General features: G+C 49.5%; 1 long non-coding RNA gene across 1 annotated transcript; it reads right to left on the bottom strand.

The window, feature by feature from the left end:
* Positions 1–1,010: 1,010 nt before the first annotated feature.
* LOC108515078 (uncharacterized) lies at positions 1,011–11,523 on the bottom strand. Its single transcript, XR_001881417.1, has 3 exons — positions 11,157–11,523; positions 8,855–8,953; positions 1,011–2,739 (listed from the first exon to the last, which is right to left on the bottom strand). It is a non-coding gene; the product is annotated as an uncharacterized LOC108515078 (long non-coding RNA).
* Positions 11,524–13,586: the final 2,063 nt, after the last annotated feature.

Here is a 13,586-nt window from a genome sequence, read left to right as displayed (position 1 = left end):
GTCTAAAAAAAAAAAAAAAAACTCTGACTCCTAAAGTGCTGGGACTATAGGCATAAGCCACCATGTCCAGCCTGGAAATTTATTTCTTACAGTTCTGGAGTCTGGCAAGTCTAAGATCAAGGCGCCAATGGATTCAGCGTCTGGTAAGGTCTTGCTTCAAAGATGACGTCTTCTTTTTTTGTTTTGTTTTGTTTTGTTTTGAGACGGAGCCTCACTCTGTCACCCAGGCTGGAGTGCAGTAGCAAGATCTCACCTCACTGCAACCTCCACCTCCTGGGTTCGAGCGATTCATGTGCCTCAGCCTCCCAAGCAGCTGAGACTACAGGCACGCACCACCACACCCGGCCGATTTTTGTGTTTTTAGTAGAGACAGGGTTTCACCATTTTGGCAAGGCTAATCTCGAACTCCTGACCTCCAGTGATCTGCCCAACTCTGTCTCCCAAAGTGCTGGGATTACAGGCATGAGCAACAGCGTCCAGCCTGATGTCTTCTTGCTGCATCCTCGCATGGGGGGAGGGGCTAGGGAGCTCCTTTCAGCCTCTTTTCTAAGGACAGTAATCCCACTCATGAAGGCAGAGCCCTCCAGTCTTAATCACCTCCCAAAGGCCACACCTCTTATTACCACCACAGTGGAGATTAAGGTTCCACATGAATTTCGGAGGGACACACTTGGATAGAAGCTGGGCCACAGGCACCTGCGATTAGACAGGCCTTCACAGCATTTCTCAGGAGAGACTCCTGTCCATGTTCTTCAGGCCTCTGTCCCAGGGCCAGCCCTTTACACAACTTGCTTCACACGGGTTCACACCACCAATCCGGCTTGTGTCTTTTTTTTTTCTTTTCTTTTTTTTGAGACAGAGCCTGACTCTGTTGCCAGGCTGGAGGGCGGTGGCCGGATCTCAGCTCACTGCAGCCTCTGCCTCCTGGGTTCAAGCAATTATCCAGCTTCATCCTCCAAGTAGCTGGCCTGCACCACCATGCCAGGCTAATGTTTTCTTTTTGTTTTTTTGAGATGGAGTCTCACTCTATTGCCCAGGCTGGAGTGCAATGGCAAGATCTCAGCTCACTGCAACCTCCACCTCCCAGGTTCAAGCAATTCTCCCGCCTCAACCTCCTGAGTAGCTGGGATTACAGGCACGCACCACCATCCCCAGCTAGTTTTTGTATTTTTAGTAGAGACAGGGTTTCACTATGTTGGCCAAGCTGGTCTTGAACTCCTGGCCTGAAGTGATCCACCCACCTTGGCCTCCCAAAGTGTTGGAATTATAGGCATGAGCCACCATGCCTGGCCCCTGCTTGTATATTTATGTGACTTACTCGGGTAGACATAGGAGTTTTTTGTCACCAAAACCACACCAGTCCTACCCCTAGGCATGGCCTAGTCCCTAAGAAGGAGAGCCCAGAGAGGTGTACATGGGGGGACATAGAGAGGAAAAGGGTCGGTTTGGGGTGGGGGGACATTTGGCAGGGAGGTTTGCAGAAGCAGAGAGAAATGAGCTAAGAAGCATGAAGGGGACAGGAAAGTGAGAGTGTTGGGGGCTGAACGGGTTTGGGGCAGAGCAGGAGGCAAACGGCTCAGCACAGAGGCCTGACGACGCCCTCAGTGGGTGGATGGGAGGAGGCTGGAGTTCACCAGAGCCCAGATGGCCATCAGCACAGCTAGCCCCACTCCTAACTCCTAAAATCTGGGGTGGTTCCTGAAGCTCACTCATGCTGGTGCTCTAGGAACAGAGGTGGGAACCTGCGCAGCTGGGGAAATGAGCTCAGAGGGTTTCTTGGAGAGATGCTCTGTCGCAGCATGGCCAGAGAGACCATAGGGCAGTTGACAGAAGAGACTCAAGATGGCGGTCATCCTTGTGTGAACTGTTTCCCCACTAAATGAGAGAGGAGGACAAAGTGCTCTGCCAGGCCCCCTCCTCAGACTATGCTAATGGGACTCTGGTTATTGGGGCAAAATCCGAGGGCTGCACTTGTCCAGCGGCTGCACTGACCCAGTGGCTGCACTCACCCGATGGCTGCGCTGGCCTCTGCTTTCCCAGCAAAGGCTTGGGCAGACACAGTGTTCTGGGGGTGCCTGTCAGACCCTGGAGGCGCCTTCCCTACCCACAGGGGCTCTAAACTTTCACCCTCCCTTCCTGCCCCTACCCCCATCCTTTCAGAGTCTGAAAAGGCAGACAGCTTGCTGTTTGCTCTGGAATCTGACCTCCTGAGCAGGCAGTACCCTGCCTCTGGCCTCTGCCCTCTCTCCTAGGACCCTCAGTGCTGCTTCCCTGGGGGTTCCCAGCCTGTGCAGAGACCGGCCCCTCCGAGGCAGAAGATATTTGCTCTGCTCCTACCTTTGGGAAACCACACGTTTCATCTCCCAGAAGGGGGATCAGGACAGGGCCCTAGGCTCCTAGGGGATGGGGGAAGGGGCAGGCCTGCTCTCTTCTGTCACCATCCCTCCCAATTTTCAAAGCAGTTTGGCTCCATATATGACTGGAACCAATTGCAGGCAATGTCCCTGTCAGGGCATAGCTGTGCTCATCCATTACCTGCTGGAATCTCGCCCACTGCCCTCTCAGGGGGACCCGCTCAGGAATTCAGTTGACCCTTGACAAGTTGGAAAGGCCAAGGGTATCTTTTGCTACCTCTCTTCTTAGTAACGACTTGATCAGACTGCAGGCTCCTTAAGGATAAGAGTCGAGTCTTATTCATCTTTGGGTCACCAAGCTCGTGTGCTCAGCACATGGTAGTCACTAAATTAAAAATGGAACAAATGAATGAAAGGAAGAGGTGGAAAGGGAGGACTGTATCCCTTTTCTCTGGTGATGGAAGTAGGGAGAGGTTGTGCTTATTAACAGGTATGTCTATGGCCATAATGTCTTCTGGTGGTGGCAAGGGGAAGCTGCTAGTTTCCCTCCCACCTGGCCACCTCCCAGGGTCACTCCATCATCTGTTCACCCCGCATTGGAGGTGAGTACTGCATAGGGGGTAACTACTGAGCATTGGGCTGTCCTCAAAGTGTAGGCAGCCTTGTCCAGGGAGCCTCCAACCCCATTTTTTCCGTAGATAGTCTCTGCCTTGGGCAGAGCCCTGTGCCAGGCATTGAGAAGGAATCTAGTCTCAAAACATCAAACGAGAATCCAGTTCCCTTCTTCCTACTTCACCCCTCCACCCCATAGCACTCTGGTAAACTTTACTCGGAACTGGGGATTGGAGAGCAATTTCTTTTGGATTACATGATCAGGCCAAGAGATGCGCTTTGGGGTCTGAACTCAATCCAGATGCATATACTGGGTCCTTTCTCTCCCCATGCAGGGACTCGAACCATATGTAACTGGAGGAGTTGACTGCTTGCAGAAAACATAGGTGCCTATGCATCCCTGAGAGGACAAGAGAGAGACTGGAGGGGCTTTGGCCAAAGTCCAGGGGTGGGAAGAGGTGACAGCTCCCGCTGCCTCTAACATGGTCACTACCATCAGTAACCGTGGAGGAGGTCCCTCTCCCCAAATGCTTCAGAGCCCAAGATCTCACTGTCCATGGAAGAGATGTGGGATATCCAGGTCTCTCTCTACAGCACACCTTCCACAAAAGAGCAATGTGTCTCCATTCTTTCTGGGGATAACCTTTCTGGGAAATGTATGAGCCAGAACAAGACCATTGTGATCTCCACTAGATAAGTCAGCAGGAGAACAGAGCTTATCTCCTGCCCCTAACCTCTTCTCCTTCCTGTGGCACTTTCCATGCATCAGGATTTTTTTTTTTCCTTCTCTCTCTCTCTCTCTCTCTCTTTTTTTTTTTTTTTTTTGAGATGGAGTCTCGGGAGTCTCGTTCTGTCGCCCAGGCTGAAGCGCAATGGTGCGATCTCAGCTCACCACAACTTTTGCCTCTTGAGTCCAAGCAATTCTCCTGCCTCAGCCTCCCGAGTAGCTGGGACTACAGGCACATGCCACCATGCCTGGCTAATTTTTGTATTTTTTGTAGAGACAGGGTTTCACTATATTGGTCAGGCTGGTCTTGAACTCCCGACCACGTGATCCGCCCACCTCGGCCTCCGAAAGTGCTGGGATTATAGGCATGAGCCACCATGCCCAGCCTTCTTTCTTTCTTTTTTTAACTCACCACTATACTAACAAGGACAGGTTTTCTATATTGGTAAGTCCTGCCAGGAAATACCCTTTCCTTGCTTCCTTTGGGCTTCAGGGACCAACCTACCTTCAGGGATCAACTAGACAAACGCAGCCTGTTTGTGCTGAGCAAAAATCCAAGAAAAGATGTTGGCAGGATATTAGTCCCCCTGGGAGGGCAAGGCACTGCTGAATTCCCCAGGCCCAGCCAGGCAGGCATCTATAACTTATGGCAGAATGCCCACGGCTAAGTGGCCACAAGTTAGTTATCAGCTAAGGGCCCCAAAGCCAGAGCATCCAAGCAGGCAGAAAGACTGTGCAGATTTCAATGGACTGTGGTCAGGACAGCCAAGGAGTCCAGAATCTAAAAAGTCAAACACAGCAATGCAAACTTGAGCCTGAGGCAAGAATGACTGAGTGAGGGGGCTGCCAGGGGACAAGGGGTTCAAGAACTTATTTTGACCAGATGGAAATTATGGGTATACTCGGAGACTTCTAGACAGGAAAAGGGGACCTGGGGTTGTCCTTACAATACTGAGGTGGTGGAGATGCTGCAGGGCCTAATTTCATTATTATGGTGATGGTGGAAGTTGTTGTAGTGAGATTGATAGTGATAGAGATTGTAGTAATTATGGTAATAGCAGGAATGAGGTGATGAGTGGTCATAGTGTTGCCATGGTTAATGGTTGTTGCCAAGGGGATAAAGGGAGTAAGGATGATAACTATTGTCATCGGGAAGGACATGGTGATATTGAAGCTAGAGTAACAGAAACAATAATTTTAGGGGTGATGGCAGTATCAGTGAATGATGGTGATAATAATTATGGTCACAAGTGAAGAGGTGATTGTGATGGTGGTGGAGATGTTGACTTGTTATCCAGATGAGGGCGTCATAAGGTGATAAATATTACATTGGTAAATATGGACTTTTCATGTGGTACCGTTGTTCTTTCTTTAATCCACATAATACATGAGATAAGCCTGATCCTTTAGAGGAGATCAGGAGGCATATGTCATAGCCCTGGGTCTCCCTGAACATAACACCTCTGTACTGTTTTTCCTGGTCCACTCCGTTCTGATTAAAGCCAAAGTGGAGATTGGAGGGTAACCCATACCCCAGCTTTTCCTTTTCTTTCTCCATCTTCCTAGGGGCCTACTTGCTTCCTAAGATAGTCCTTCTCCAGGGTCCAATATAGTAAACTAAGGCATAGTTGTTCCTCATGAGCTGAAGCCAGAGCACTCTGGGTATGCCAAGCATCTGGCTGGAAAAGGAATAATGCTGCCAAAAGGCCCTTGCAGCAGTAGGAACAGTGGTTACTGTAACTATTATTCTTAACTCACGGCTGGTCCTCAATCTCTAATTGGTTTCAACCTCTGGCAATTCCCTTAATCTGTGCTGGCTACTAGCCAAATGTGGCTATTGTGCATTTGAAATGCAGCTAGCCCAATTCAGATGTGAGTGTAAGATATACATTGGATTTTGAAGACTTAGCATGAAAAAAAGAATGTAAACCCTTTATCTCTCTCTCTTTTTCTTTCTTTCTGTGTTTTTGTTTGTTTGTTTGAGACAGGGTCTCCCTCTATCGCCCAGGCTGGGGGGCAGTGGTGCAATCATAACTCATTGCAGCCTCAAACTCCTGGGCTCAAGCGATCCTCCCATCACAGCCTCCTGAATAGTTGGGATTATAGGCACACACCACCACGCCCAGCTAATTTTTAAAATTTTTATAGAAACGGGGTCTTGCTACATTGCTCAGGCTGATTTCAAAATCCTGGGCTCAAGTGGTCCTCCCACCTTCACTTCCCAAATTGCTGAGATTACAGGTGTGAGCCGTTGAGTCTGGACCTCTTTATCTCTTTAATATAAATTTTTATGTTGTTCACATGCTGAAGTAATATTTTGAAAATATGGAGTTAAATGTAATATAACTTAATTTCACCTGTTTATTTTATTTTTTTAATGTGTTTACTAGAAGATTTTTTTTTTTTTTGAGACAAGTTCTTGCTCTGTCACCCAGGCTGGAATGCAGTGGTGCTATCTACTAGATGACTTTAAATAACATATGTGGTTCACATTATATCGGATGGTGCTGCCTTAGCTCATTTGCTTTTCGTTTGCTCAGGGAAGCAAAAGAAAAGAAATAAAGCAAATTCCAAAATTATAGTAGGGTAAGCACTTAGTAAGTTTGTTTCTCTTTACCATAAAATCAGAAGCACTGCAGGGCAGATGTGGCAGCTCCACTCCAATGTCAGGGCTCCAGGGTCTCTCTTTACTGTGCTTCCACCATTCTGAACACATGGCTTCCATCTTGAGGTCTAAGATGACTGCTCTAGTTTCTATATCCATTTACACTCAGTGAAAAAGGGAGAAGAGGGTGTCAACTCCTTCATAAGGGCAGAGTCCAGAAACACACATTACTTCTGCTTGCATCTCATTGGCCAGAATCTGGGTACCCAAACACACCTAGCTGCAAGGGAGTCTGGGAAATGTAGTCCTAAACCAGGTGGCCATGGTCCAGCTAACACTCAGGGATTTTATTATTAAAGGAAGAAAGGGAGAATGGCTACTAGGGGAAAGAAGGGCTATTACCCAAGGCTCATACCTACTACAGGTCTGAGGAGTGGTTGCCATCACTGGCAGCAGGAAGATGGAGCAGATAATCTCCAAGAAAAGCCTATTCCTTTTAAAGAGATATCTTTATTTATTTATTTATTTTCGAGACATAGTCTTGCTCTGTCGATTGGAGTGCAATGGTGCGAGCTCAGCTCACTGCAACCTCTGCCTCCTGGGTTCAAACGATTCTCCCTGCCTTAGCCTCCCGAGTAACTGGGATTACAGGCACCCACCTCTATGCCCAGCTAATTTTTGTATTTTTAATAGAGACGGCCTGGGCTGGCACCGTGGCTCATGCCTGTAATCCCAGCAATTTGGGAGGCCAAGGCGGCTGGATCACCTGAGGTCAGGGGTTGAAGACCAGCCTGGGCAACATGGAGAACCCCTATCTCTACTAAAAATACAAAAATTAGCCAGGTATGGTGGCGGCTTGAGCCTATAGTCCCAGCTAGTGGGAAGCTAAAGCAGGAGAATCACTTGAATCTGGGAGGCAGATGTGTCAGTGAGCCGAAATCACACTGCTGCACTCCAGCCTGGGCAACAGAGCAAGACTCTCTCTCAATAAAAGTAAATAAATAGGCCAGGTGTGGTGGCTCACGCCTGTAATCTCAGCACTTTGGGAGGCCTAGGCAGGCAGATCACTTGAGGTCAGGAGTTGGAGACCAGCCTGGCCAAGGTAGTGAAACTCCATCTCTACTAAAAATACAAACATTAGCTGGGTGTGGTGGTGCACATTTGTAATCCTAGCTACTCGGGAGGCTGAGGCAGGAGAATCACTTGAACTGGAGAGGCAGAGGTTGCAGTGAGCCAAGATTGTGCCACTGCACTCCAGCCTGGGCGACAGAGCCAGACTCCATCTCAAAATAAATAAATAAATAAATAGACTGGGCACAGTGGCTCACACCTGTAATCCAAGCACTTTGGGAGGCCGAGGAGGGCGGATCACCTGAGGTCAGGAGTTTGAGACCAGCCTGACCACAATGGTGAAATCCCATCTCTACTGAAAATACAAAAATTAGCCGAGCATGGAGGTGTGTACCTGTAATCCTAGCTACTCGTGAGGCTGACGCAGGACAATCACCTGTATTTGGGAGGCGGAGGTTGCAGTGACCCGAGATTGCACCACTGCACTCCAGCCTAGGCAACCGAGTGAAACTTCATCTCAAAAAAATAAGAATAAAATAAAATAAAAATAAATGAATAAAGACAGCCCAAGTCCCAGCATATTTTCAGATGTTCCTCGATCAGCATGATTTTAAGAGAGGGAAGGAAGGGGACAGTTTGACAAGAAAGAGAAAGAGGGAGAATGAGGATGGGTGCGTGGCTGGGGACTATTATTTGAGTCGTAAGCTTTCTTGCTGGGACAAAGCCTGTGATTCCAATACTTTGGACATTTATACTCAAGGTCTTCATAGGTCATATGATATAGAAACAATGACTCCAATCATTTGTTAAGTAGGTTCTGTTTGTTAAACTCCTGTTGCCTACCTTCTTCCTTCCACTTTTGACCTTCCCCACCTCTCTATCAGGTGCCCAGGACAGGCACAGAAGTGAACCCAGGAGACTACAAGACCTGTACTTAAGGGAGTAGTGTGACTGGGGAGTCAGAAAACAGCCAAGGACAGTTATCCAGACAGCCACAGTGGACAAAGGCTGGGACAGACACACTGGGCATAGCTCTGACTTTCTCTTTGACCCAGATCTTCTCAACAAAAAGATACTCAAGTAAAGTTCGTCTCCATGAAGACAGGACCTAGCTCTATCGTGTCCACCAATGTATTCCTGTTGCCTGGCACAGAGCAAGGGTTTGGTAAGAGTTTGCTGAACAGATGAATGAAGATCGGGCTTTCTCTGAAGTCAGGTTTGGGGTTGAGCTGTGAGGAGAGATTATGTGGGTTTTGAAGTTGGGGCTCCACCACGCCCTCCCACCTACCCCTCCTTTTCCATGGCCCGCATCTGGACCTGCAATCCCATCCTCCCAGGCTCTTTCTCTCCATGACTGCTGGTCTCTCAAGCTCAGGGTAGGCTGCTCTAGGGGAACTGGATGTAGTGGGCAGAAAGGGGGGGCACCTGTGGGCATTTCCTAGGAGGCCGGCCCTCCCTCAGAACCCACTGCCCTGGCAGACTCACCTTTGCTCTTAGACTGAGACAAGGCTTCCCTGACTGCCGCCTCCTCCATGCTGCTCCTTCTCTCTCAGCAAGGGTCAGATAAGGAGACCGCAATCCGCCCTAGGAGAAAGCCTGGCCGATAGAGGGGCCCAAACCCCGGACGTCTCCCCTCCTCCCATACATCTTGGTGTCAAACACATTTTATTTCCTCACGTCTGGGGACCCGGGAGCTTCCCCTCCAGGATTACTTCCTCCTCCGGTTTGTTTTCCAGCTGGAGATTCTAGGAGCCCCACGGCAGGGGGGCGGCTCCTCCGCTGTGGCCCACAGGCTTCAAAGGGCCCAGAGTGGAATACCTCGGCCAGAGACTGCTGGCCTGGGAGGAGGGGTGGAGGCATCGCAAGTCCAAGGTACTGGGGTTCTGGCTGGGTCCCCCACTCATTTTCAAGCTGCCCCCCATTGGCTGAAGGGCTGTATCTATGGGCAGAAGGTGACTTCAAAGGTCAGCAATGGGGGACTCCCTACCACCCCTCCCCGGGGCTCAGAGGGGGCCAGGAAGTGCCCCCCCATGATGGATTAGGTGCCTAAGAGCCATGGCGAGCTTATGGACGGGAGACCTTCTCTTTTTTCATGGGGCTCAGATTTCATGATTTTGGGGGGGTGAAATAATTAGTAATTTGTGATTAAGCCTTTTCATGGATATTTTGTTTCTTTGTTCTGTGATGTCGCCTGGAGCCATTTAAAAAATGACTTAATGACAAAGAAAAAATAATTGCTCTTTGTAACTAATGACTGTGTCAGAACTTGGAAATCACCAAAGCCTCGGAAAGTAGAAACCGAGTAGGGGGCGGGGGTTCCACTCTCCAAGGAATCAGATCAGCAGTCGTAAAGTGACCCGAGATCTGCTTGCACCTGGATGGCCCCCTTCCCTACCCTAGAGCCAGCAGCCAGCACCTGCAGGCTCAGCCTGGGCGCTTCGGGCCTAGGGTCCCTTAGGTACCTTTGCCCCTAAGCTGAGAGGAATGGTCAGAATGCCCAAGGCCAGCCTAGACTGCCCCAGCTCGGCCTCACCTTGGAGTTGCTCCTTCCTTCATAAAATCCCCCTGTAAGGGGACTTCTCCCCCTCTGGTGGAGGAGCAAGGGGTAGTTATGTCCTCACTTCTCCACTCCTGCAGCTTCCTATAGAGCTCCAGAGTTGCCCCGGGCTTTGGATTCTTCTGGGTCTTTACTTTTTTTTCTTTTTTTTTTTTTAGTATTTAATTGTCAAATAAAGATTGAGCATATTCATAAGGTACAACATGAGGATTTAATACCCTCACCTGAATCTTTATGACTCTTGTGTCCCTACCTAGACTGAGCTCTCCCTGGGGGACAGAAAAAATGCCCTCTCCCTCCTGATGCTCTGGCCCCCCCTCCCCTCATGTATGCTAACCTACCTTGGGCTGGGACCCTGCAGAGCTCTGGGCCACCTGAGGCAGGGATCTGGCAAGGCCCAAGCCCCAAGGACTCAGGGCAGCCCACTGCCTCCTGCCACCCCTGGCCGCCTCCCGCAGCCTCTGGGGAATGGGCCGGGAGATGGGGAATTGCTCACACAGCAGATTCCACTCCTGTTCCCTTCCCGGGCCCTCGCTCCGATCTCTCCCAGGGGGAAATGCTGGGGGGAGAAAACCGTTAACTTGTGCCTTCTATTTGGTTTTCCTCTGGTTATTGTTTAAAATGCAGAGATTATGAGGTCAAACTCTCCCAGCCAATATTTTCTAATGAAAATGTAGTAAGGCACGACTGAGTAATCTAATCTATAAGTTAAGCGTTCTACACAGCAGCGATTTTCACCGACAGAACTTCAATAAATCTTGTTTTGAGAAAAATGATATGAGGCTGATGTTCTATTTTTGTCAATTTGAATGGACTCCCCTGCCTCCCCAGTCCCCAGAAACACTGCACTGCACCCAGCCAATCTCCTTCTTCCCTCCTCCAGAGCAAGCTGGATGAAAGTGGGGGACAAGAATGATAGGGTGGGAGGCCTGAGTTCTGACCCAGCTTGGCTCAGAGGGTCCGGGGCCAGAGGCCTCTGCTTCAGCCCACCTGGTATCTGGGGCTCTGCTCCTGGTGAGGGGCTTGGCAAAGGGGTCGGGGGTCTTGAAGGAAAAGACAGCCAGTGGTCTAGGAGAATGGTGTCGACTTTCCTAGCCATGAGGTCAGGATTGCCCACGAAAGCCTGTTTCCCCCAGCTGTCCCAATGCTGAGCAAAGAACAAACAGCAGGACTCGCACCTTCTCTTGACCCCCAACAAACCATTGATAGATTTGGCAAGAAAGGCCTCACCTCAGGAAGAACTGGTTAAATCCATCTTCAAAGCTGCTGTTCCCCTTCACCTGACTCAAATGTGGGAGACAGGCCAGAATGCAGTAGTAAACTCACTCCTAACAAAGGGTGTGTGTGTGCATGTGTGTGTGTGTGTGCGCGCGCGCGCATGTGTGTACGTGTGTGCATGTGTGTGTGCATGTATGTGTACCCATGTGCACCCATGTGCAGGGTTCTGGGAAGGAAGTAAGGCTCTCTCGATGGACGTGCAGACCTAAGGCTGTCATGGAGGGTGGCTGCCAAGACTAATATCAAGAAAGAGATTTCTAGCCCAGGGAATATGTGGGAGGCCAGGAGAAAGAATATGGAGAAGCTGTTTCAAGAAACTGGAGAAGCTGTAAGGGCAGCTAGAAAGGATTATGGCACCTCATCAGAGAGAAATCAATTAGGAGAGGCTTCACAACGAGAGCTCCTCCTCCCTCCTCCCAGCCGCGATCCACCAAGGGGAACGGATTAAGACAAACAGAGATGTCTGGAGACAGAAAGCTTTTTCTGGGTGGAGATTTCAGCAGCATTTAGATTTGGAAGAGCCAGAGGCTGCCTCACTCTGAAATCTGCAGGTATGGAAACCACAGACAGAGGGAACTTGACCTCTCAGTGTCCAGGAGTGCTGAGTATAGAGGCAGGAGGGCTAGGGTTGGGGGTCTGAGGATCAGGGGATCCACTTTTTGACATTACCAACAGTCTGACTTCAGACCTCAGTTTCTCATCTGTAAAATAAGGAAAATAAGACCAGTCCTACTTACTGAGAGCAAGGTTAGCAGATCATGTAAGAAGATACATATGAACACGTGGTTTAAAATACTGCACAATGCTGGGCACAGTGGCTCACGCCTGTAATTCCAGCACTTTGGGAGGCTGAGGCAGGCAGATCACCTGAGGTCAGGAGTTCAAGATCAGCCTTGCCAACATGGAAAAACCCCTTCTCTACTGAAAATACAAAAATTAGCTGGGCATGGTGGCGGGCACCTATAATCTCAGCTACTTGGGAGGCTGAGGCAGGAGAATCACTTGAACCTGGGAGGTGGAGGTTGCAATGAGCTGAGATCATGCCACTGCACACCAGCCTCGGCGACGGAGCAACACCCTGTCTCAAAAAATAATAATAATAAAATAAAGTACTGCACAAGATGAGCTATGGATAAAATTATTACTGAATTTGGCGAAGGAAGGAGTCTGGGAACAACTCTCAAAGTCCCATTATTTATCTGGGTCAGGTTAAACTGGAGAAAAAGGATGGGCCACTGTCACTGGCCTGCCTCTGGAGTCTGAACTTAGAGATTCCTCATAGAATAAGAAAGGAATTTGCATGTTTCTCTCAGCTGCAAGGTGTGCGAAGGATCCACAATGTGGAGAAGACTCCAGGAAAGGCTTTGGGCTGGTGGAGATGCGTAGTAAGGAAAGGGGCTTGGGGGCTGGGAAGGGAGCTTGGGAGGGGAGGAGCTTTTGAGGGGGAAGGGAAGGGCCCCTTGTCTCTGCTTAACCAAGTCAAAGCACCAAAGCTGTGCCCCTTTCTTTCCAGGTCTTACCAATTCTCCCTCCCGATCCCACCCTGTGTCATTGCAGGGGCCATTCTAAGGCTCTCAGCAGCTCCCTAGAAGGGGAGGGGTGAGAGTTTTTCCTTAGCCTCAAACATCAAATATTAGCCCTAAGTCCCCTTTTGTCTTCTGACGCCTACCCACCACTTCCTTCCATTCCCACCAATGGTTCCCAGGAAAGTCAGCTCAAGCCCAGGGTTGCCAGAGCCAAGGGGAAGTGGGGAGGTAGTGGGGAATGGTTGAGACTGCTCAAAGTGGTCTGGAGCTGTTGGGCAACCTCAGAAACCCTGGAGACCCAATTCCCAAGGAAAATGGGAAGTGAAAGGAGACAGGGTAACATTTCTTGCATGACTAGGGTGGGAGGATGAACCCAAAGCAAAGACTCCAATTTCTCTGTGCCTGGGTATGGGGAGTGGGTGCAGCAGGCTTCAGTCAGAGCTAAAAGGTCTGCCCCCACCATGAGTTTGAGAGTCTCTGTGGCCTAGCTCTGGTCCTCCTCTTGCCCCCAGAGAGGTCCCAAGCCCCTGGCACAGTATGCAGTTATAGCTCCATAGATCAGGTACTAGGAGCCCTTGAAAGCTGGGGATTGTTGGGGAGAGGGAATTGCAGTTGGAAGAGAGGGGAGCTTGTGCACCTTAATGCCCACTAAAAATTCAAACTTTTAATCACATAGGAACATTTTTAGAGAAAATTTAAAATATGATACAAAGCACTGGGTATAGAATGATCCCATTTATGGAGCAAAAATAATTCTATAGTTTTTTTTTTTTTTTTGAGATAGAGTTTCACTCTTGTTGCCCAGGCTGGAGTCCAATGGTGTGATCTCGGCTCACCACAACCTCTGCCTCCCCAG

The sequence above is a fragment of the Rhinopithecus bieti genome, unplaced genomic scaffold (assembly GCF_001698545.2).
Source record: "Rhinopithecus bieti isolate Rb0 unplaced genomic scaffold, ASM169854v2 scaffold_31787, whole genome shotgun sequence".
NCBI classification, from domain to species: domain Eukaryota; kingdom Metazoa; phylum Chordata; class Mammalia; order Primates; family Cercopithecidae; genus Rhinopithecus; species Rhinopithecus bieti.
This window is presented reverse-complemented; position numbering and strand designations above follow the sequence as displayed.